This window comes from Sarcophilus harrisii, chromosome 5 (genome assembly GCF_902635505.1).
Source record: "Sarcophilus harrisii chromosome 5, mSarHar1.11, whole genome shotgun sequence".
Lineage (NCBI taxonomy): Eukaryota > Metazoa > Chordata > Mammalia > Dasyuromorphia > Dasyuridae > Sarcophilus > Sarcophilus harrisii.
The window spans coordinates 238,303,612-238,327,820 of NC_045430.1; positions in this window are offsets into that span (position 1 = coordinate 238,303,612).

The following is a 24,209-nucleotide window of genomic DNA, read 5'->3' on the forward strand; positions in this document are numbered from 1 at the left end:
AACATGGACGTAAGAATTTTTATTCTGCAGTTCAACTGACATGATTGTGAGTTCAATGGAGAAATCCCTGTGACCTGGAAATAGAGTTAAGTACAAAAATAGACAAGCAGGAAACTTTGGAAAGGGCTAAACTTGTGTTTCAGATGAAATGGGACAAATGCTTAGAAAAGAACTTTCCCCACCCCAAAGGAAGTGTGTAGAATGCATAGGTGAGCTAATAAAAAAAACAAGGTTTGATTGTAACTTGGAAGCAGATCACTGGACTTTTAGAAACATTAGAGTTCATGTCTCCTTGGTTCTCTAAGGAAGAAAACTTAAAGCCAGCTAAGTGGAAACTAGTGGGAGAGTAAATAATTGAATATTACAATGATAATGGTCCTGATTCAATTCCTGAAGAAACATTCTATATAAACAACATAATACAATTGGCTTTAAGGAATTACATAAATTTTAGAATAAGAAAAAAGAAGAAAGAGGAGGAAGGAGATAGTACTGACAAAACAGGTGAAAAGCATGAAGAAATAGACAAGAAAGGAGTTAAGTAAAATGCTGATGAAATAAAGGAGAATGGTGCTTTTCAGCAGGAGCCCTTAGGGCATTCCCCATCTCATGCCCCCCCTCAATTTTCCCTTCATGGGAGGTAGGGGGGGGGAGGAGAGTGACATCATAAGTTTCACCCATGCAGCAGCTTTGTCCACCCCTTATGACAAGATTACAAAAGGCACTAATTTAAATCTAAAAATGAAGGACATGATATATCTGATTTAAAAATAGAAGCATAACCTGTGATTGAAGTTTGACTCTTCAGGTCAAGAAAAAAGAAAATACACTCTGTTTAATTTAGAAATTATCAAAGATCTGAACAAGGATTCCACTCTTTATGGGTCTATATCATCTTATATTAAGATGTTATTAGAGAATTTGACTTTTGAAATTTTAACCCCTAATGATTACAAGTCTATATAGCAAGGACACGTTTAGAACCTAGGCAAAACTTGTTGTGGCTTTTGGAGTATAGTGAACTATGTAGAATACAAGCCCAAGGAAATATGCAACTTGGAGTTTATATACCAGTCACCTTTGACCAACTAGCAGGATAAGGTCTTTATGCAGACACTTTAGCACAAATTAATTACCCTTTGACAGCATATGAACAAATTGCTTCTGTTGCTATCAAAGCATGGGACGCCCTCCCAAGAAGACAAGATAGAGGGGAAGTCTTCACAAAAATAGCCCAAGGTCCAAATTAACCCTTTGCTCATTTCATGGGACGTCTGCAAACAGCTGTCATACAAATTATTAGGTGAAAATATAGAAACAGAAATTATGATAAAACAATTTGCTAAAGAAAATGATAATGAGGTTTGTAGAAGAATTATACTAGGACTACATAAGAATGCTCCTTTAGATGGATCATAAGACATTGTGCCACAGTGAGTACAAATACCTTTTATACCCAGGTTATGATACAGATTTCTCAAGATCTGAACATGTGCAGACAGGGCCCCTTTTGGCAAGGGACTTCCAGAGAGACTCATCTGTCAATGCTTTCAAAGTAGGATATCTGAAAGCTCAATATTGGCATAGAAGACAAGGTGGGAGAACAAAATCCAAAACCCAAAACCCTATGTCCAAAATGCAACAAAGGCTTCCATTGGACATCAGAATGTAGCTTGACTCAGGGAAATGGGATGCAGGGCCCCGCTCCAGAGTTTCAATGGGCATCAGAATGTAGAATGACTCAGGGAAACAGGAAGTGGGACCAACCTCCAGGGCACCAGGCAAAAAACACTTGAAGCATGATGACAGCAGATGTTACATCCAGAGAGTCTTTAGAAGTTCAGTACTCAGACATGATCAATCAGCCAAGAAGCAATCTGATGGGAGAAAGGGATTACAATTGGGGAGAATACAAGTTTTATAACCCACTGGAAGGGCAGTGTCCAGTGTGAGCAGCACCACTATCTTTAGATAATTGCCAGGTGATGTGAAGAGATCTAGAAAGTGGTTAATGGAAGGGACTAGATAGGTTAACTATTTGAGGAAGAGGGTTTGCTTGTATCTACAGATGGAGAAGGAATCAGATGGGTGCCAACGAGTCATATTCACCTTGTCCATCAGAGAGAGACAGAAAAAGAGAAGACCCTCAAAGAAAAGAAGACCCTAAGAAACATCAGATGGCAATTGACTCATGACCATCAAAAATTGTTGATGAGACTACTATAGGACTTCAAAATCTGCAGGAATCATTGGATTCCCTGAGACGTGATGAGACTATTTCAGGACTTCAAAACTTGCAGGAATCATTGGATTCCCTGACACATGAAGTAATGGACAATAGATTTGTTTTAGACTATTTCTAGGACTTATAGCCATGTATAATTCCTCATGTTGATTTATGTTGTTTGTTACATCACTACTAGCCTGTGTTATATTACTATGTACTTGTGCAATACCTCCCATGCTCATGGATTTATGTATACCTCTTTCAAGTAAGACACTTCAGTTCAGAGGAAACCTGCCAACAATATCTGGTTTAGTGTTCTCACCTCCCTGAGAAGTCAGGGAAAGCATGATCTATACTTGAAAGAAGTGTACTTGAAACAAGGTAATCTAATTTACATATACTTAGTATTTAGCATGGTGATGTAATAATTCTCTAATTCACACATATTCAGTATGCTGTAATGATGTAATTGTAATAGGGTATATAAGCACTGAAGACAGGAAATCAGACCGAAGTTAGACCAGCAGCTCAGCAGACTGGCAGACTGGGTCAGACTATGACAGACATAGACTGCGTAGGAGACAATAAAGACTTTGGATTCTATTCTTGTCCATTCTCATGGTGTCTATCCTGCTGAGACCAAGGCCCTCCAGAAAGCTAGCCCAGACATTACAATAACCTAAATAGGATCATGAAGAGTTGGACATGACTAAAAAGTCTGAACAACAATAGAGGCTTCTTATTCTCTTTGATTAGATCCTGGACTTTCAGTGGCTTATTCTATCACACTATCTGTCAGTGAACATTTGCTGAACTCAATAAATCAACCAGAATACATTGGATATATTAATCTTTAATCTTTATCCTCATGTCTTACATATCTATCTGATGATTACAAGTTTAAAATACATACAAGTCATATTCCATATATGTCACATCAATACTTGTATATCAATATAAGCAAATATTTACAATCAAATCAATATAAAACAGAATATTGTATAATAACAAAATCTATAGAAATAGGAATACGTAAATAAATTTACATGTGGCAAAATGATGCATAACAGTAATTGCCATCTTTATCAGTGAACTTATGCAATTATATAAAAGGTACTTGTTCCACAAGTAAACACTTTATCAGTATTGTCATCTAGCTCAAAATTTAACCATTTCTCCAGTTTCCTCTATAGCATTTTAAGTTAGTGTAGATAGGTCAAATAGACACAGGTTTCCTTTCCTTTAATCCAATTTATGTATTATCTTCTATATGTGAATTAGTTGCTGAGATGAAATGATCATACTTCTAATCATAACTATAGTTTTACAACCCTAAACCTGTACTGTAAGAAGGTCTAAGCTGATTAGACGTATCACAATACTTGGTGAAGTATACTGTTATCTATGAATCTTAGAAGCTAAAACTTTAGACAATAAATATGTTGTCTCTAGTGTTGCCCTTTCCCTATTTGAATTGTCTTGTTGGGTGACAGTATGACTTAGAAGAATGAATCATCATTCCTTGAAATGTCAGGGGGTTTTGCCCAACTAGCTATAGGCAGTCTCTTATTCTTTCAGATCTCTAAATAAATCATGCATCAGTTTTTTATCAGTTCATACAAGAGTCCATCTAATTTGCCTTTGGCCAATAACTGATTGTAGGGAATTATCTTTACTAGCCCCTGTCATTTTCTTGTGCTATTACACAAATATACAACTTGCCTTATCTCTCCATAACCAAATAAGAAAAGCTCACCACACGTCTGTTTAACTGTATACCCTATGAACATGAAGTTAAAAAAGGAAGCTGCAACTAAATGGAAGAATGACTCATAGGTTCTCCTTAGTGAGAGAGATAAAAGGCAAGAAAAAAACATAATTTTATGGAACATTTAGCTATCTAATAGGCAAATACTTATATTTATTATATAATGTATTATTGCTGAGAAACCTGATATTTAAATGAACTTATTTTGGACATTTCTTCCCCATTTTTAATCCACAATATTTATTTCATTTTGTTTTCCATTATGTTTAATAGTTTTTTAATTTTTAAAAGATTTCTTATTGTTTTGTCTCTTTTCTTTCCTCTCTTCTTCCTTTCCTCCTCCTTTTTCTCTTCTCCCTCCTCCTCTCTCTTCTACTCCTCTTTCTTCTTTTATATTACCACTGTTTTGTGGCTAATATTAAAGAAAGAGGCTTCCTGACAGTCTCTTACTCTACTATATTCAGGGGCATTCTCTAAACCTTTAAAAAACCAATCCATTCTTTAATTCTCTATCCATAAAGAAGAAGTATTATACGGTCAAGTCTGAGGAATTCAGAAAGATTCAGTAGATTATATAGATTAATAGGATGACACCCAAGATGAATCTGAATCCTTATTTATAATTTAGAGAACTCATAAAACAGTTTCTGTAAGAACCAAAACTTGCAAACTTTTGAAAAGTTGCATTTTAATTGGCATTATTTTGTTTCGATTCCTGCACTAACTGATCCAAATAAAAAGTCTATAATTCTGCTATTGAAGGACATAGAAAATATTAACAAACTGGAAGGAACTTAGAGAAGAATGACAGCTCAAGATGAAGAAGCTAGGGGTACTGATTTATGAAAGGAAATGGAAAGAACTAAATATATACAAATATCTTTGCTGAATGATGAATAGAAGGAACTCCAATAATTACTCATGGCTATTTAGAGAGTATGGAAAGCAAAAAGGGAAAGAAATGATTTAAGAACATAATGGATGGAATCAAAAGAATGGAAAGTTTAAAATGGATCAAAAAGTCAAAGATGTAGTAACAAAATTTACACAAAGGATATCATTACCTATAAGGAAGCTAAGGAAAGCTCATCTTCTTAATTTAAAATAAGGATTAAAGTAAAAAAATCAAAACAGAATTTAAAATGATATTACATTGTTAGGGTCAAAGACAGTGGATAAAAAAGCAAATTTTATCTAACCTTTAATTTAGCATCTTCTCTTTATTATACTTTGTATTGCTAACAGAGCATACAAATGTGCTTCATAGATAATCTCTGTGTGAAAGTGTTGCTAGGAGAAAAACAGGTTTTTGAGAATTTTTCCTTAAATGCTCATACAGTATTCCTACTGTTTTTTAATTCAGGGGTAGAGGCTAGGCATAGGGGTTTTTATTGTTCTTGTTATTTATCACAATAAAGTTAATTAAGTTTTTTATTTTAATTTTTTTATTTTTCTTATCAGATGAGCATCTATATTAAAATCTTTGAAGGTCAAGGGACTGGAAACATAGAAACAGAAGCTGCCACATGAAAAATCCAAAGTAGAGTCTAATACAGTGACAACCTCTCTTCCCTGACTTGCCAAAGAAGTAAGTCCTTGACCTTGACAATCCCTTGGGAAATATAGAAAATTCAATTTTTAGCCTTTCATAAGTAAGGGCAAGAGCTAATTGAACTCAATTGTGACAGGAAACATTTTCTTACAACCCTGTTTGATCACAACACAAAGTCCATTTCTTCCCATATTTCAGGTCAAAAGAATCTTTTTTCCTTCTCATTCATTCCTAAATCATATAATATTACTCATTTTTCCTGAAAGGTTTCCACACTGGAATAATTTAGAAAAACATTTGTCCCTTTAATACCCTTATCGTTCTTTTTAGTTTATTGTAATGCTGTCTCAAACCAACTTAACTTTCTCCCATATCACTATCCTGTTATGTCAGTCATTGACGTTTCTTTTTTATACAAGAGTGGGAAATTTTCAAAACCTTTTTTGAGTTCTTCCATGGCTTAAGATCAATTCATACTTTTCTTTGGATGTTGGAACTTTCACTTTGTTATCTTCTGAATGTGTTTTGATCTTTCTTGTCACCTATTCTTTTTCAGACATTTTCTTCTTCAAGTGAATTGTTGTACCTTTTTTCCTACTTGTCCAAGTTTGCATTTTAAGGTGTTATTTTCTTTAGTATATTTTTGTGCCTCCTTTACCAAACTATTAATTTTTTTTCATTAATTTCTTATATTACTATAGTTCATGTTTCCAATTTTTCCTCTACCTCTCTTGATTCTCAAAATTATTGTGTTCTTCAAGGAATTCTTTTTGGTTCTCTAATAAGTCCATATTTTTCTTTGAGGTTTTGAGTGTAATGGTTTTGACTTTTTTGTCTTCTGAGTTTGTGTTGTGATCTTCCTTGTCACCATAGTAACTTTCTAGGGTCAGGTTTTATTGTTGTTTGCTCATTTTCCCAGCCTATCTCTTGATTTTTAACTTTATATTAAAGTTGGGCTCTGTTCTCAGAATGAAGAGGGCAACAATTCCAGGGTTCAGGGTTTTTTTATACAGCCATTTTGGGAGCTAGTAGCAGGGGGGCTCTGTAAGTTTTTAGTTTTTCCAATGAAGCTAATCTAAGGAAAGCTGAGTATTTCTTGCTCTCTTGGTCTGTGCTCTGCTCAGTATACAACCACAAGCATTGTAACTATGACCAGGATCCCTGCTCCCATGCACTATAAATTCTGGTGAGCTAGTATTCCTTCTTTCTCTGGGACTGAGACCCAGCTCTGAATATGGGCCATGGAACATAATCTGGCCACCCAGTACCAGCAGAGGAACCCCTGTAATCTCCTTCTGACCAGTTGTTCTACTCTCTTACTGAAGCTTCTATTACTATAATGGATTCAGTCACTCCCAAGGCCTGCTGCTAGTTTGCTATAGTGGCCTGTGATGGGTTGCTTTACATTCTCACTCAGTGAAACAGATATTTCCTGCTGACTTTGTAAGTTGTTTGGGGCTAGAAAATTGTTTTATCCCATCCTTTTGTGTGTTCAGCCACTCCAGAATTTTTTGAGTCATTATTTAAAGTTGTTTGGAGGGAGATTTGGGAGAGCTTAGGTAAGTCCCTGCCTTTTCTCCACCATATTGGTTCCATCTGAATTCTGTTTTTTTTTTTCATTTACATGTAAAAACATTTTTAAACATTCATTTTACGTAGCTTTTTAAAATTCCATATTTTTCCCTCTCTCTTTCTTCTCTCCTTGCTTGAGAAAGCAAGCACTTTGAAACTGATCATACACATGTAGTCATGTAAAATAATATATATATATAAAACTATATATGCATATATGTAAGATATATAATAAAATAACTTGAATATAATATATATAAAACAACTCTAATTGTTAATTATTTCAATTACTTTATAAAACTGATTATCAAAATATACCATCATATCATCGTCAAAGAGCGATAGCTTTGTTTCCTTAGTGCTTATTCTAATACCTTCTCATTGCTATAGCTAGCATTTCTGGTACAATATTGAACAATAAAAGAGATAATGGACATCCTTTCTGTAATCTGATCTCACTGGGAAGTCTAGCTTATCCCCATTATAATAGTGCTGGCTGATGGCTTTAGGTAGATACAACCTAACATTTTAATAGAAGCTCCACTTATTCCTCTGTTTTCTAAAAAAAAGAATTAAGAGGAAGGAGTGCTATATTTTATCAAAAACTTTTTGTACATCTTTTGAGACAACCACATGATTTTTGTTTTTAATATTGATATGGTTAATTATGCTGATAGTTTTCCTAATACAGAATGAACCTTACATTCTGGCTATATATCCCATCTGATTTATTTTATCTGTAGTCTTAATACAATGAAAGCTCTCATTTTAGATTCATCTCTGTAGACAATTTCCACCTCTGATTTTTAGGTCTTATTCCATGGATTCCACCTTTCCATTGTGCCTCACCTCCAAATGCCAGTTGTTAAAAGTGTCAGAGGGGATACTGCCTCATGGTGAAATTCCTTCCTTGCTACAAGTCTGTACCCTCTTGTTGACTTTTCCCCTATGTTTGTTCATATATTTCCTCCCTATGTCCATACTCTTTTGCTCCTCTAGATGCTAACTGATCACAGGGATTCCAACTTCTCCCCTCCAAGGATAAGTAAATTTTTCATTTATTAAGTCCCCCAAGCTTTTATTCAATGTAAGATCCTTATCTTCCTTCACCTGTAGAAGCATTTACCAGTGATATCCCTTCCCACCTCCAAAGTAAGACTTTCTTTATATTTTCTCTTTTTCAATATTATTCCTCTTCTCCTCATTCATTTGCCTAGAGGCTCTTCTTTTTTTTCTGAACCCTTCCTTTCATTGTTAACCCTTGATTTGACTCCTCATTCCAGAAGTCAGTGAGGGAATACCCTGATGACAATAAAAAGATAAGAAACAGAAAATTAACTAAACCAATTTTTTGACCCTTTGTTATGGAAAGTTATGTTCTTTGTAGTGTCCACTCTAACAGTGTCAACACAATGTATTATGAGTTAATTATGCATTTTTTCGGGAAGAATTTTGCCTTGATTAAGAGATATATAAGACATGGAGCTTTTAACTCAGTAAAGACATTTGGGGAATGGCTTGGTAGATAATACTATGGAATTATTAACAATTTTCACTTAGTTACCAAGGGTATTCATCTCATTAGCAAAGACATTTTGCTGAAATGTAAGTGTGCAAGCCATAAAATAGATATTATGTGATCTTGCAAATGAATTGTGAGCTTTAGAGTTTCATTCTTCCTTAAGTTTTTTTTTTAACTTAGTATCTTTGCCAGAAAACTAAATATTAGTTTTCTTTAGATGCCTATTTCATTATACTTTTTGGAGCTATATCATTCTGGCTGTAGCTTTATAAACTTTCGCAAGAATTCTTTCAAAGAAGGAGTAGTGGTAATGACAATAGATGGATATAAGAAGCATAATGATCTATTATTATATTAGACAACCCAAGCAAGGAGAGAAATTAGCAATTTAAGAGATCCTAGTGACTGACTTTCAAGACAAAACCAAGTATATCATTCAAAAGGTGCTAGTTTTATCCCTGAAGTTGCTTTTTTGTTGTTGTTGTTTATTTAAGAAAAATAAATTATATCTATATCTAGCATAAAATACTAAAACAATGAATTTTGTTTTATAATAAAATGAGCTTAATATTTTTAGATATAGATATGGGTCTAATTTCACCTATGCTACTAATTACATGGTGTGATCATGGACAAATGACCTTAATCTCTGTTTTCTCATTAATAAAATGTGAGGATTGAACTGAAGGATCTTTAAGACACTCACAGCTCAAGACTCTATGTGTTCTAAACACTAATGACTTAAAGCTAAAACTCAGATTCCAAAATGTATTTCAAAATATTCCAAATTTTTTTCTAGTAATATTTCATGCAAAAGATAAAGCTTACTTTAAAAAAGAATTGTCAATACTTTCTAAAATGGACCATAAAAATAACAGAGGCATCCATTTGATCCTCATGAGTATACTTTATTTGTCCTTGAAAAAAAAAATCCAATGTACCTTTCAGAATGATTTATTATGTCTTATTGTTATAGTGTTCAATATTGTTCAATAGTGAACTCCTGTACTGATTACCACTCTCCACTCAGCTTTCGTTCTATCATGTGCTTTTATTTACCTCCTGAGGCAAAAACATTTTAATTGGTTTAGAGAAGCTTGAACTCTCTTTTATCAATGACAGATTTCATCAAAATGGAACTAAGCCAGGAACTAGAGTCCCAGGGCTGAAGAACTATGATTTGGTTTGAGTTTCCAAAGCTTAAAAGACTGAACTTTTTTGTCATACTTATATGACAAGTAGCAGTTTTTTTTTTAAGGGAAATTTGACTGCATTTTTTTTTTCTTTAGTACCTTCTATGTGTTTTTACATATGAGTTGAATTTCTGTAAAAATAAAATTTAGTATAGCAAAGCAAAATGGCTGCCAATTCAGTAGGTAACTGATAGAAAGGATAAACCCACTAATTATCATATTATAAATGGAGCTGAAAGGGAATTCTGAGGTCATCCAATTAAATTCCCTTGTTTTACAGATTTGGTCATTGAACCACAGAGAGGTTAAGTGATTTGTCCAAGATCACACAGTAAGTAGTAGTGTTAATATTTGAATCCAAATCATATGACTTGAGACCTCTCCTCTGTACCATATTACTAGCCTCCTTCTCTTTTCCTGTTTTGTTTTCTTACCAGGCTGCTCGCCAAATTATCCACCCATTAAGTTTATGGAGCACTGCAATCAATTCTGGAATAATTTACAGTTACAGTAAAGCCTGCTAAATGCATAAACTCTTACACAAATGGTGTATTATTTTAATAGGTCTGTTCTTCAAGTATTCATTTCACAGTGTTCCATTATTTATGAACAATAGCACTAGGAATAATTGGCTTGTTGCACAGCAAATGTACTTATTTAATAGATTTAAACCCCATCTAGATTATATAGTACCTTAAAAAAAAAGACTGAAATATACTTTGCATCAGACTAAATTTTAATCATAATATGATAATAAATTCACACTAATAGCAATAATAGACAGCTACTTGGTTGTCACTAATGTTGAGCAAGGTTGCAAAAATATCTATAGAAGAGATTCAAAAGCCATTGGTGATAAAACTTGGTAGAGGAAAAAAGAAAGAGACTCTTCTTACAGTTTAAAGAGGTAGAATATCTAATAGAATGCTAAATGAAGTCAATTAGGAAAAGAAAAAGGAAAAACATTTATTAAGTACCTACTAAGTGCCAGGCACTGTGTTAAGCCCTTTAAAAATATCTCATTTGATCCTTTTCAACAATCCCCAGAAGATAAATGATATTGTTATACCCATTTTCGTTAAGAAAGCTAAGGCAAAGATTGAACGACTTACCTCGGGTCCAACAGCCAGTAAATGTTTGAGGTGTATTTGAACTCAGACTTCCTGACTCTAGGTCCAGTACTGAATTACACAAAAAATCTGTGGAAGATACACCCATGAAGGATGAAAAGAGCTAGAGTTTAAACTAACAATAATAATAACTTGTGTGATTTTTCTTGAATTAAACTACTAGAATAGTTTCTTAAATTTTGATCAGCAAATTTCTTCTGAATAGTGACATATTTATTTATTTGTTTGTTTGTTTTTTGCTTAGGCAATTGGGCTTAAGTGATTTGCCCAGGGTCACATAGCTAGGAAGTGTTAAGTGTCTGAGGCCAGATTTGAATTCAGTTCCTTCTGACTTAAGAGCAAGTGCTCTATCCACTGTACCACCTAGCTTCCCCATATATTTTTTTTAAATGATGACAAAATAATAATAATGATTAAATATAGACCGTATTAGAAACAATTATATTCTGCAATGTGGTCTTATAGAAAGAGCACTGGGACTTGAAGTCAGGAGACTTGTGTCCAATTTCTGGCTCTGATGATTATTAGCTAATTCATGGTAGAGCCAGTATTAGAACCTAGATTTTCTAAATTTCTAGTTTGCAATATTGCAGAGCTGAAATCTTCCTGATCTAGTGCAAAGGGAATGCTTGACTTGTATACAGAACAATGAGCTGAAAATGCTTTTGACCTCTTAAACTTTTTCAATCAGTCTGTCATAACTTCTGGACATTTCAAAGGAAGAAATTTAGTCCTTTGAGGTAGCAAACATTACTTATAAAAATGAAAATTTTATTGGTAGATTAAGCTAGCTATCAGTCAACAAACCCACTCCATCAGTTGAGATCCTCACCTTATATTTCATTGAAAAAAAATGGACAACACTTACCAAAAGCTTTTCTTTCTTTCCTTCTCATCTTATATGATTCAATCATATGATCCTATCTCCTCCATTATCTCCTCCTTCACCCTTGTGTCTCACGAAGAAGCAGCTTTTCTACTTGCCAAGGCAATCCCCTTTACATAGATCCTGGACCCTATCCCATCCATGTTCTCCAGGAGATTGCCTCCTCTATAGTAGTTACTCTATCTATATCTAGTCTTCCTATCGCTATTTCCCTACTGCTTATAAGTACACATGTCTCTGCCACGCTTTAAAAAAAACTTCACTTCATACCACTACACACCTGTCAGATTGGCTAAGATGACAGGAAAAAAAAATGATGATTGTTGGAGGGGATGCGGAAAAACTGGGACATTGATGCATTGTTGGTGGAGTTGTGAACGAATCCAACCATTCTGGAAAGTAGTTTGGAACTATGCTCAAAAAGTTATCAAACTGTGCATACCCTTTGATCCAGCAGTGTTACTACTGGGATTATATCCCAAAGAGATTATAAAGAAGGGAAAGGGACCTGTATGTGCACAAATGTTTGTGGCAGCCCTCTTTGTAGTGGCCAGAAACTGGAAACTGAGTGGATGCCCATCAGTTGGAGAATGGCTGAACAAATTGTGGTATATGAATATTATGGAATATTACTGTTCTGTAAGAAATGACCAACAGGATGATTTCAGAAAGGCCTGGAGAGACTTACACGAACTGATGCTGAGTGAAATGAGCAGGACCAGGAGATCATTATATACTTCAACAACAATACTATTATGATGACCAGTTCTGATAGACCTGGCCATCCTCAGCAAGGAGATCAACCAAATCATTTCCAATGGAGCAGTAATGAACTGAACCAGCTATGCCCAGAAAAAGAACTCTGGGAGATGACTAAAAACCATTACATTGAATTCCCAATCCCTATATTTATGCACACCTGCATTTTTGATTTCCTTCACAAGCTAATTGTACAGTATTTCAGAGTCTGATTCTTTTTGTACAGCAAAATAACTTTTTGGTCATGTATACTTATTGTGTTTCTAATTTATATTTTAATATATTTAATATCTACTGATCATCCTGCCATCTAGGGGAGGGGGTGGGGGGGGTAAGAGGTAAAAAATTGGAACAAGAGGTTTGGCAATTGTTAATGCTGTAAAGTTACCCATGCATATATCCTGTAAATAAAAGGCTATTAAATAAAAAAAAAAACTTAACTTCATTGATCAACTAGTTTTATCTAAGTTTTCTTTAAACTGCAGGAAGAGCTCTATTCCTGATTCTTCGTTTCTGTAATTTTTTCCTGATTTTTTGGATGACTAACTCAACTCAAAATTAAGAGAGTCTCCATGTGTGAAGTCACCCTCACTTTATGTCAGTATAAAAAACCAAAATTCACATATGTACCAAAAATAGGTAATATATATTTTTTCCGTAGTCATCAAAATGTTTAGCAGTTTAATCCAGAGGTCCTCAAACTATGGCCCGCGGGCTAGATGAGGCAGCTGAGGACGTTTATCCCCCTCACCCAGGGCTATGAAGTTTCTTTATTTAAAGGTCCACAAAACAAAGTTTTTATTTTTACTATAGTATGGCCCTCCAACAGTCTGAGGGACAGTGAACTGGCCCCCTATTTAAAAAGTTTGAGGACCCGTGGTCATTAATCAATACTTACTGACTGAATAAATCAACAAGAGATTAATGAAAATTGTTACTGAACTATGATAAGAGCCCAGTTAAACTTTAAGGATATGGATTTGTCTCATCTATGCATTTTTATAAACCTTTCTTCTATAATACAAAAGAAAATAAAACAGGTGGTGGAAGAATTATCTAGATTTGTGATTTGTAGGATGGAAATCAGTTGTATGTGGTAAACTCAGCATTGAAGTCAATGTTAGAGATTATAGTGCAACTAGAAGTGGTTAAACTTGTACAGTATACCTCATGATCTATTATTCTCACTGCCTTCTAAATCAACCCAAAATCATAAGACTTGGAAAAGAACATTAATTATTCTAATCCACCAGAGCTCAATTACCATTATAGTATACTTAGGAAAATAGCACTAGGGAGAATTTGATTCAATAATTTTAGCTGCTTTCTTCTCTAATGACTAATTCTCTAGATAAATAAAGATAACCCAAATGTTATTTTAATATGTGATCTGGCTCTTGTCTTGTGAGACCTCCAGTCTTTTCCTTTGTTGGTACAATTTTTAAAGTTACATTTACATAGCACTTTGAGGTTTTCAAAGCACTTTCTATAAAATGATCATATGAGATAGTGAACTATTAATGATTTTTCTGAATTGTATTGCAAATATAATTTCCATTTTACAAGCAAAGAAACTAAAACTTTTAAGAAGTTAAATAACTTGCCTATCAAACAACTACATAATTCACCTTGGGAAACATTTATTATGCTCCTATGATGAGCAATGCATATGCTTTGTCTCAATGCAAACACAGTCCCTGCCATCAAGGAGACAATGTCCTAGCTGAATTGGAGAAGGAAAAAACATAATGTCTATGAGTAAGTAAATATATGTTAGATATAAAATAATTTCAAGAGGTTGAGAGGAAAAAGACCATAAATAACAGGAAATCAGGAGAAGTTCCATATAGTGGGGCTGCAGCGGGGGACACAAAGCTAGGTATTTTACAACACAGAGAGTAAGAAAAAAGTACATTCTAGGTCCTGGGAACCACTTGTACAAAGACATGGAGGTAGAAATAGAAGGCCATGTATGGTTGGGATCTAGTAGGCTAATTGAATTAGAATAGAAAACTTCATATTCTAACAATTATTTCATTTTTAGGAATTTTTTTCTTTTTTTTTTACTTATTTGCTTATGACATGAAATATGGTACAAAGAACACATTAGAGTCAGATATTTGGGTTCAAATACTCTATCTGCTACTTACAATTTGTGTGGCCTTGGTCAAATTACCCTTGGATCTTAGTTTCCTTATTGATAAAATAAAGGGATCACATTATATAGCCTTTAAAGTCCTTTTCAACTCTAGATCTGTAAAAATTCTCCAAAAATGAAAAAGATAATATTTTAAAATATTTGAATAGAATCTAGGATGCTTCATGATAATAAAAATCTGAAAAGGATTAAGGACTTCCATGTAATATGACCAACATATTTTCCTTAATCCTCATAGCATCTAAAATTTCTATAAAATATGAATTATGCATGAGAAAAGAAGCAATTTCAGCTGTCTCTAAAGTTTAGGTAAAAATGATGAATATCAGAGAAAGCTAGTATCTCACTTCTAAGATGCTCATTCAATATCACAAACCCCACAATCTACCATCTTTGGGTAGGCCTGCACTAGTATCACTTGAGGTAGAGACTGAGGCTAGTGAAACATGAAATACCTAATATGGGAGGAGGTCAAAACAATTTTGAGGTCCTCAGGAAAACATTGTCAAAGGGGAAAGATTCAGAAAGTGAGCAATAGAGGAATATAAAATTAAAAGGCCAAAATTACTGAAGATGTCAGAAAAAAAATTCAGTTAAAAACATAAGAAATAAACCAATAGACCTTTAAATATAAAAGAAAGGAAATACAAATCACACAAGACTATTCTATATCCCACCAGAAACCCCTGGAAAGAATAGAATAATGGGTTCTGAAGAGTAAAGGAACTCAAGCTGCAATCCAAGGTAATATATCCTACCAACCTGAGCCTAATCAATAATTTAAAAAAAAAAAGATAGACTTCAATTTAAAATAAGCTTTCTTATAAAGAAAACCAAGTTTAGGCAAATCATTGTTTTTCTAACACACCAAACAATGGAAATGCAAGAAACATAAACCAACAAAGCAATTAAATACACACACACACACACACACACACACACACACACACAACCAAAGATAGCATTAAGAGGTTTAAAAAAATAAAATATAAAAGGAGACAAGAATAGAAGCAGAAGGCAAATAGAAACAAATGATGGTTGTAGAAATAGGTGTACATTGAGAAATATAACTTCCCAGCAGCCCACACAAAGGTTAATAAAAATTTTTGTTAGATTAAGTTGCAGAATGGAAAAACATATAAAAGTGGAAAGGAAAAAAAGACTGTTATGGGCCGGAACTTGAAACAAGGTGCTGAGTCAGTGGAATTGATAGAGACAATAGCTAATTTAGCATGGTGCTTAACAGTTTTCTAGTTCAGTATATGTACTTAGTACTTACTATAGTTCTACAAGATTCACACCTTTGATTAGAGAGGATATAAGCTGGAACAAACTCAGCCAGAATGAGAATTAGGGAAGACCAGAGAAATGGTGGCAGGCTCTTCTCCTTTGTTTCTCCACTGAAACCAAGATCTGGAAGGCTTCCAGGAAAACTAGCCAAGCCCCAAATGAAGGAGACAAGAGTTTGAAGGAGACAATAAAGGATTTGGACTTTAACCCCTGGCTATTCATGTGGTAATTACTCTGTACTGAAATAAGGCTGCTCCAGAGACCCCAAGAAAACCTCAACAGAGAATATTATATTTTAGAGAGAATATTACAGAAGACAGAGGAAAATATGTCATATAGCCATATCAAGTCTTAGGTTAACTATGAATATTAGCTAGTATTTACATAATTTTGTTTTGCAAATTGTTTTATATACATTATTTCATTTGATATTTTACATTAATTCATTTGATCCTTACAACAACCCTAAGAGTTAGGAGCTATTTTTATCCCACCATTTTACAGGTGAGGAAACTGAAACTGAGAGAAGTTAAATGACTTGTCAGGATGTTATACAACTACTAAGTTCCTAAGGTAAGATTTGAACCATTGTCTTCCTGATTCTAAGTCTAGTACACCATTCACTGTGCCATCTAGGCACCAATAAAGAGAAAAAATAATTTCTATAGTCAACTTCTTGGTGGGAAGTGGAGCATACAGGAAAATAAAGATAATGGCAAAGGGATGGATGGAAATAGGGGAAAGGAAAGGAGAAAACACTGTTTCCTTTTTTTAAGTTTTAAAAATTTTTATTGAAGTTTTTTATTTTCTTTTTTTTTAAAGCTTTTTATTTTCAAAACATATGCACGAATAATTTTTCAACATTGACCCTTGCACAGCCTTGTATTTCAGATTTTCTCCTCTTCCCCCTACCCCCTCCCCTAGATGGCAACCAGTGCAATATATATTATACATGTTAAAATATATGTTAAATCCAATATGTGCAAATATATTTATATAATTCTCTTGCTGCACAAGAAAAATAAGATAAAAAAGGAAAGTAAATGAGTAAAAAAAAGAATGCAAGCAGACAACAACAAAAAGAGTGAAAATGCTTTGTTATAATCCACATTCAGTTCCCACAGTCCTGTCTCTGGATGTAGATGGCTCTCTTAATTACTGAACAATTGGAAATGGTTTGAATCATCTCATTGTTGAAGAGAGCCATGTCCGTCACAACTGATCATCATATAATATTGATGTTGCTGTGTCCAATGATCTCCTAGTCCTGCTCATTTCACTTAGCATCAGTTCATGTAAGTCTCTCCAGGCCTTTCTGAAATCATCCTCCTGATCATTTCTCATAGAACAATAATATTCTATAACATTCATATACCATAACTTATTCAGCCTTTCTCCAATTGATGGGCATCCATTCAGTTTTCAGTTTCTAGCCACTACAAAAAAGACTGCCATCTCATTTCCAAAATATATAGAGAATTGACTCTAATTTACAAGAAATCAAGCCATTCTCCAATTGATAAATGGTCAAAGGATATGAACAGACAATTTTCAGATGATGAAATTGAAACTATTACCACTCATATGAAAGAGTGCTCCAAAATCACTATTGATCAGAGAAATGCAAATTAAGACAACTCTGAAATATCACTACACACCTGTCAGATTAGCTAAGATGACAGGAAAAAATAATGATGATTGTTGGAGGGGATGCGGGAAAACTGGGACATTGATGCATTGTTGGTGGAGTTGTGAACAAATCCAATCATTCTGGAGAGCAATCTGGAATTATGCCCCAAAAGTTATCAAACTGTGCATATCCTTTGATCCAGCAGTGTTTCTACTGGGCTTATACCCCAAGGAGATACTAAAGAAGGGAAAGGGACCTGTATGTGCCAAAATTTTTGTGGCAGCCCTGTTTGTAGTGGCCAGAAGCTGGAAAATGAATGGATGTCCATCAATTGGAGAATGGTTGGATAAATTGTGGTATATGAATGTTATGGAATATTATTGTTCTGTAAGAAATGACCAGCAGGATGAATACAGAGAGGCTTGGAGAGACTTACATGAACTGATGCTAAGTGAAATGAGCAGAACCAGAAGATCATTATACACTTCAACAACGATACTGAATGAAGATGTATTCTGATGGACGTGGATTTCCTTGACAAAGAGACCTAATTCAGTTTCAATTGATCAATGATGGGCAGAAGCAGCTACACCCAAAGAAAGAATGGGAAATGAATGTAAACTGTTTGCATTTTTGTTTTTCTTCCCAGGTTATTTTTACCTTCTGAATCCAATTCTCCCTGTGCAACAAGAGAATTGTTTGGGTCTGCACACATATATTGTATCTAGGATATACTGCGACATAACATATATAGGACTGCTTGCCATCTAGGGGAGGAGATGGAGGGAGGGAGGGGAAAAATTGGAACAGAAGTGAGTGCAAGGGAAAATGTTGTAAAAAATTACCCTGGCATGGGTTATGTCAATAAAAAGTTATAATAAAAATAAATAAACAAATAAAAGGACTGCCACAAATATTTTTTGCACATATGAGTCCTTTTCCCTCTTTTAAGATCTTTTTGGGATATAAGCCCAGTAGAAACACTGCTGAGTCAAAGGGTATGTATGCACAGTTTGATAGCTTTTTGAGCATAGTTCCAAATTACTCTCCAGAATGGTTGCATCTGTTCACAGTTCCACCAACAATGTATCAGTGTCCCAGTTTTCCTATATCCTCCCTAACATTCGCCATTATCTTTTCTTATATGTTAGCCAATCTGAGAGGTATGTAGTGGTATCTCAGAGTTCTCTTAATTTGCATTTTTCTGATCAATAGTGATTTAGAGCACCTTTTCATATAACTAGAAATAGTTTCAATTTCTTTATCTGAGAATTGTCTGTTCATATCCTTTGACCATTTATCAATTGGAGAAAGGCTTGAATTCTTTTAAAGTTGAGTCAATTCTCTATATATTTTAGAAATGAAGCCTTTATCAGAACCTTTAAATGGAAAAATGGAAAACACTCTTTCAATAGCGGACAGAGTTACCACTAATAAACACTACCATGGGGAAAATGAGATAGTCTGCCAAGAGAGATGGAAGATTATACAATGGGCATAATCTACAAGTATTTGTTGCTTTAAAAGACTCCTCTATCCTGCCTTATAAGGAAAAAAAGAGATATCAGGACAATTGACAACCAGAAGACTGAGAAGACCTGGACTAGAAAGGAGCTTTCATGACAAATGGGATGACTATAGAGAGAACAAAAGTCAATAATGAATTGTAAAATGGAGGATATAAAATAATTCCTATCATTGCCTCCATCATAGGACAATATTCTCTCTCTTATCTACAAGAATTATTTCTAAAAGTGAAGTCCAGTAGAAAAGAGGGGCATTGGGGCAAGATCTACAAGATACCAACAGAGTGTACAGAAAAAGGAATCCAAAGACAGAAACTAAAGTAAGACTAAATAGATATAAGATCCATGCATCAAAGAACAAAAGTTAGAAATAGATAGAAAGAAAAGAGAAATGAATTGAAAGAGAGAAAGAAATCTTTTTTTTTTAGAAAAAGGAACAGAAAATGACATTTAAAAAACTAATGAACAACAAATTGAATGAGAGGAGGAAAAAAAGGATTTTACTTGACTACTTAGCTATGAAGGAAAAAAGAGAAAAATTAAATAACTAAATCAAAGAAAGAACAACATTTTTTATTTAATCTGAAGAAGGACTTGACCCTAGGAATCTTGATTCTACATCCAGAACTTCATATGCTACATCATGCTACCAATAGCAATAAGCAAGGTAATGTTTATTGGTGGCAACAGAAATTGCTCCAGAAATACTGTTGATTAAATTACTTTAAAAAAATCTTTGTTAAAGAATTTGCATAATGATAGAAGCTAGGAGTTCTAAAAATTGTGACTTTTTCCGCCAGGGCAATATCTTATAATCACACAGTATTATAAGAAGAAATAACATGTATTTTGATAGCTGTAAAATATAGTGTAAAATAAAGTACTACAGAGAAAACTGTAACCTGTCTTAAGAAATATCAATTTGCAAAATTTAAAGTTCCAAACCAGATAAATTAGGAAGTAATAATTTATATTGTAAAAGGATTTATTAATTAGTTCACTTTACCAAAGAACTTGTAACAAGATTCACTTAAATAAAGGCACTATCACCACTATCACTTCATGTCATGACTTTCAAACCAAGATATTTTAAAATATCATTTAGTTGGTACTATGTGTTCTATAGACAACCTTACAAGAATGTTTTATGTTGATGAGGATAAACTTATCCTAAATCACAGTCAATATCCATGAAAGACAAAATTTTCATTTGTAGAAGTTCATGGAAAACTTAGACCCTAATGAAGTAATTTTAAATTTTGTTTACTTATCTTTTTATGACATGCAGCTTAAGATAAGAAAACATTCCTCAAGTGAAAAGTTAATACTATTTTATGTGAGAATGGAACACATGTTACTGGATGATAATTAAGAAACATGAGAAAAAAGCAGCAAAAACATAATTGAAAATTATATGTAAACACATGTGGCTAGTCTGCATTGCATGGGTAGTAGATTTCCCTATGTAGCTCAAAGAACTGGGTGTGCAAACACCTGTTTCTAAAAAATAATCTACTTAGACTCTTCATAATCAAATGAAGCCATGTGTGTTCAGGAAGCCAATGCATAAGAGTGATAAACAAATCAAGTTGGAATTAGATCCTTGGCCCCAAAAATAAGCCTTATAAAAGTTAGGTGTAAGAAAATTAAAATATATTACTTAGAAAAATGCAATACTGAAAATATAATCCAAAAATAATGACACCAATGTGAATAGGAACATCTTCCCTATCTCCAGGAAGCATATATTCTATCCAAAATTTTTACTTTCAGTCACAGAATAAAGAGAACCTTTGGCTCAATAAACACTAGAAACAGATTTCAGTCAGAAACAAGGACAACCAGAAGCCAGAGATAGCTAAGAATAAGACCATATGGTTATTATTTTACGGCTAGACAGATTAAAAGTTAGCATAGATGATGCACATGGCACAAAGATTGTGATTTGCTGACATCTAGCTGAGCATGATCCTTATTGACTTAACCCACAGATTTGAGGGTTCAACACATGGCACTATGAGTAAGAGTGGCCAAAGCAGAAAATGGAACAATGGTTTACACTATTTTTACAAATTCTGTACTTGGACATGGTATAGCTCTACTTCTGTCAGGCTTAACTATTGGAAAGAAAAGACTTTTTATTAGAGATTTCTTTTTGTAAATACATCTATATATCCAGACCTAAATCTAGACAAAAAATCATATGGATTCATTCTATGCTTTACCTATAGCCAACTCCAATCTATCAGTCCAAACAATTATGCCTCTCAACTTTCCCCCCTAAATAGTACTTTACGAACATGAGCATAGATTTATTGCACTCCTAGTCCCAGACACAGTCTGTCTCCAGGAATCAGACTAAATAAGGATGGAGAGGCTTATCAATATCAAAGATGTCCATTTGATGATGAGTTCTTTGGCTGCAACAATTAATAAAAACAAGAAAATATGAAATGTCCCTTAGTCCCCTAAAGTCCCTTTTTGCTTCATTAGAGTGGTTGGAAAGGGAGGAAGCAAACAATGAGAGCTATACAATTTATTAACATTTTTATGGTTGGTCATAGTTCAGGCTAATTCCCTGGTAGTTTAGGTCCAATATAGAAGGAAATGATACTTTTGTAGGTCACTTATTATATGACCCACCCATAGCAAGGGAAGGATATTCAACAAAGACATGAAGTAAGGATACAGAATATTGATTCAACAAATGACAGCTTCCTTTCCTCTGAATTGTCCATAGTTTATAGATCAGCCACATATCAGAATGAGGCTAGAACTCCTTGTCTTAGAAGGTATTTTGTGCTCAGAAAATCAGGAAATGAGAGCAATGGTCTAAGCATGAGAAAAATAAATCTTCTGGATAGTTTCAAACCCTTTTAAAACAAAGAACTAGGGGAAGTATGACAGATATTCTTCCTATGAACCACAACTTATCTATTGAAACTTTCAATATGAGATCTTTTCCCAGTAACCAACAAGTAGATGGATATCTTATTGGAGAAAATAGATCATATGATTCTTGATATTCTCACTGTACATAAAACTAGAAGTGATGATAAAAGGCATGGAGAGTCATGGTGCTCCAAGGTCCACCACATGTTGAGTGAAGGGCCTGTGAACAATGTAAATTAGCACATAGGCGGGAGGAGGAGGAATATATAGTTAAATAATCCAATAGTTAAAGTTTATTAATTAGTCATGGCAAAAATTTCAAATATCCCATGATGCCACTGTTTAGAAGTTTAGAACAGCATACAGTTTGGAAACTGTAGTTCTATGACCATCTGGGCAACTCCAAACCCCAAACGATCTAGGCATCTTACTGTGCTTTCCACAATTTACTTTACTTTCTGGTTACTACAACCAAAAATACTCTACTATACAGGGTCATTAGGAAACATCTGACTTTTTGCAAGGTACAGGAATCTTTTTCAGGATTTATCCTTTTGAGTCTCATTATTTTCTATGGTCCCCAGGCTTTGTTGCAATATCCTAGCAACTGCAACTCCCACTTTAACAAAAGCTAGATTTTTGTACCAGACTTAGAGCTCTCTATATCTCCAAAGTCACATGCTCTGATCTTCCAGTTACATCATTTATTCATAAAGCTGAACTCTTTTCCTTCATTCCCCTGTGGTTGCAAATTGAATTGCAGAGCTGCCAAATATTCATTTCAAATAGGGTGTCATTTTGCCTAAGGCCACTCCTATCAAATACCATAGAGATATTTTTATGAGATGAATGAGAATTGACACTAATACTTTACAAAGATGATACTATCAGAAATGGATAACAAAATAGCTGAGGATACCTCTACTCTTGTGCCTTATACCTGAATTGAACTGAGCACCACCTCATATTGGGGTTTAAGATTCATATACATAGTATTTTATCCTTATAACTACCAGAAAAATTCTCAGGCCAGCAGTTAGTTTCACATAAGTAATAAGGCTTGGTTTATGCCATACTGCCCTTTGTTGTATATCAACAAAAGGATGAATTTGATTTGTATATTATTTTCAAAAGATATTACTTATGTTCACAGCAGCCTTTTGGAGAATTCACTATTCCCATTATATAAAAAATAAGGGTGTTATAAAGTTGTGATTTTTAAAATCTTCTATCCTTCATGAATACTTGGTTTGAACTATGAAGTATCTTCTTCATATATGCAGATGCTCACTCCCTCCAGAGAAAATAGATGTGAAGCCAAGGAACCCGTAGGGATACCTATTCACCCTCTTTCAACTTGTTATTAACACCTGTGGGTCTAGATTTCCATAGAAAGAAAACTGTCAGGCAATTACAGTCAAATTTTCTCAAGTTCCTAGGAGTAACCCTATTTTGAAATGGAGAGAGGAAGGAAAATATTCTCCCTACTCACTATCTCTTGAGCACCTAACTGATGTATTTCTATTTATAGGTCAGCCATTCATAATAATGACACTTTTAAATCCTAAATGTAGCAATTTTATTAGCAATAAGGTAAAAGAAATAATAATGTCATATGTAATCATATGTTAAGCAAATGAAGACTAAAAAAAATACATAAAACCAGCCACATTTTCTTGCCAATCTACTTGTTTTTCTGAGGGATGTGGGCAAATTCTTATTGCATTTAAGAATAATTTGTTTCTTTTGTCATTCTATCATTTTAATTTGCATTTTAACATTATTCTGAGAAAGGGTCTACCCCATGCTTTACTTAACTACCAAAGGGAACTGTGACCAAAAATAACAGAAAAAAACCCCTACTCTTTATGCTCTTCATTTATTTTACAATATTTCAGGAATAAAAATATGTTGAAGCAAAGTATACAACTGCTTAAACATACCTGTCAATGTTTATTTTTTTAGTAAATTTTAGTAAAAGGTAAGAATACCATCTTGTACAACTGCACAAGAATACACACACACACACACACACACACACACACATATAGGAACATATTTTTTTCTTGAACAAGCTTAGCCTAAAAGTCAGAAAAACCAGCCT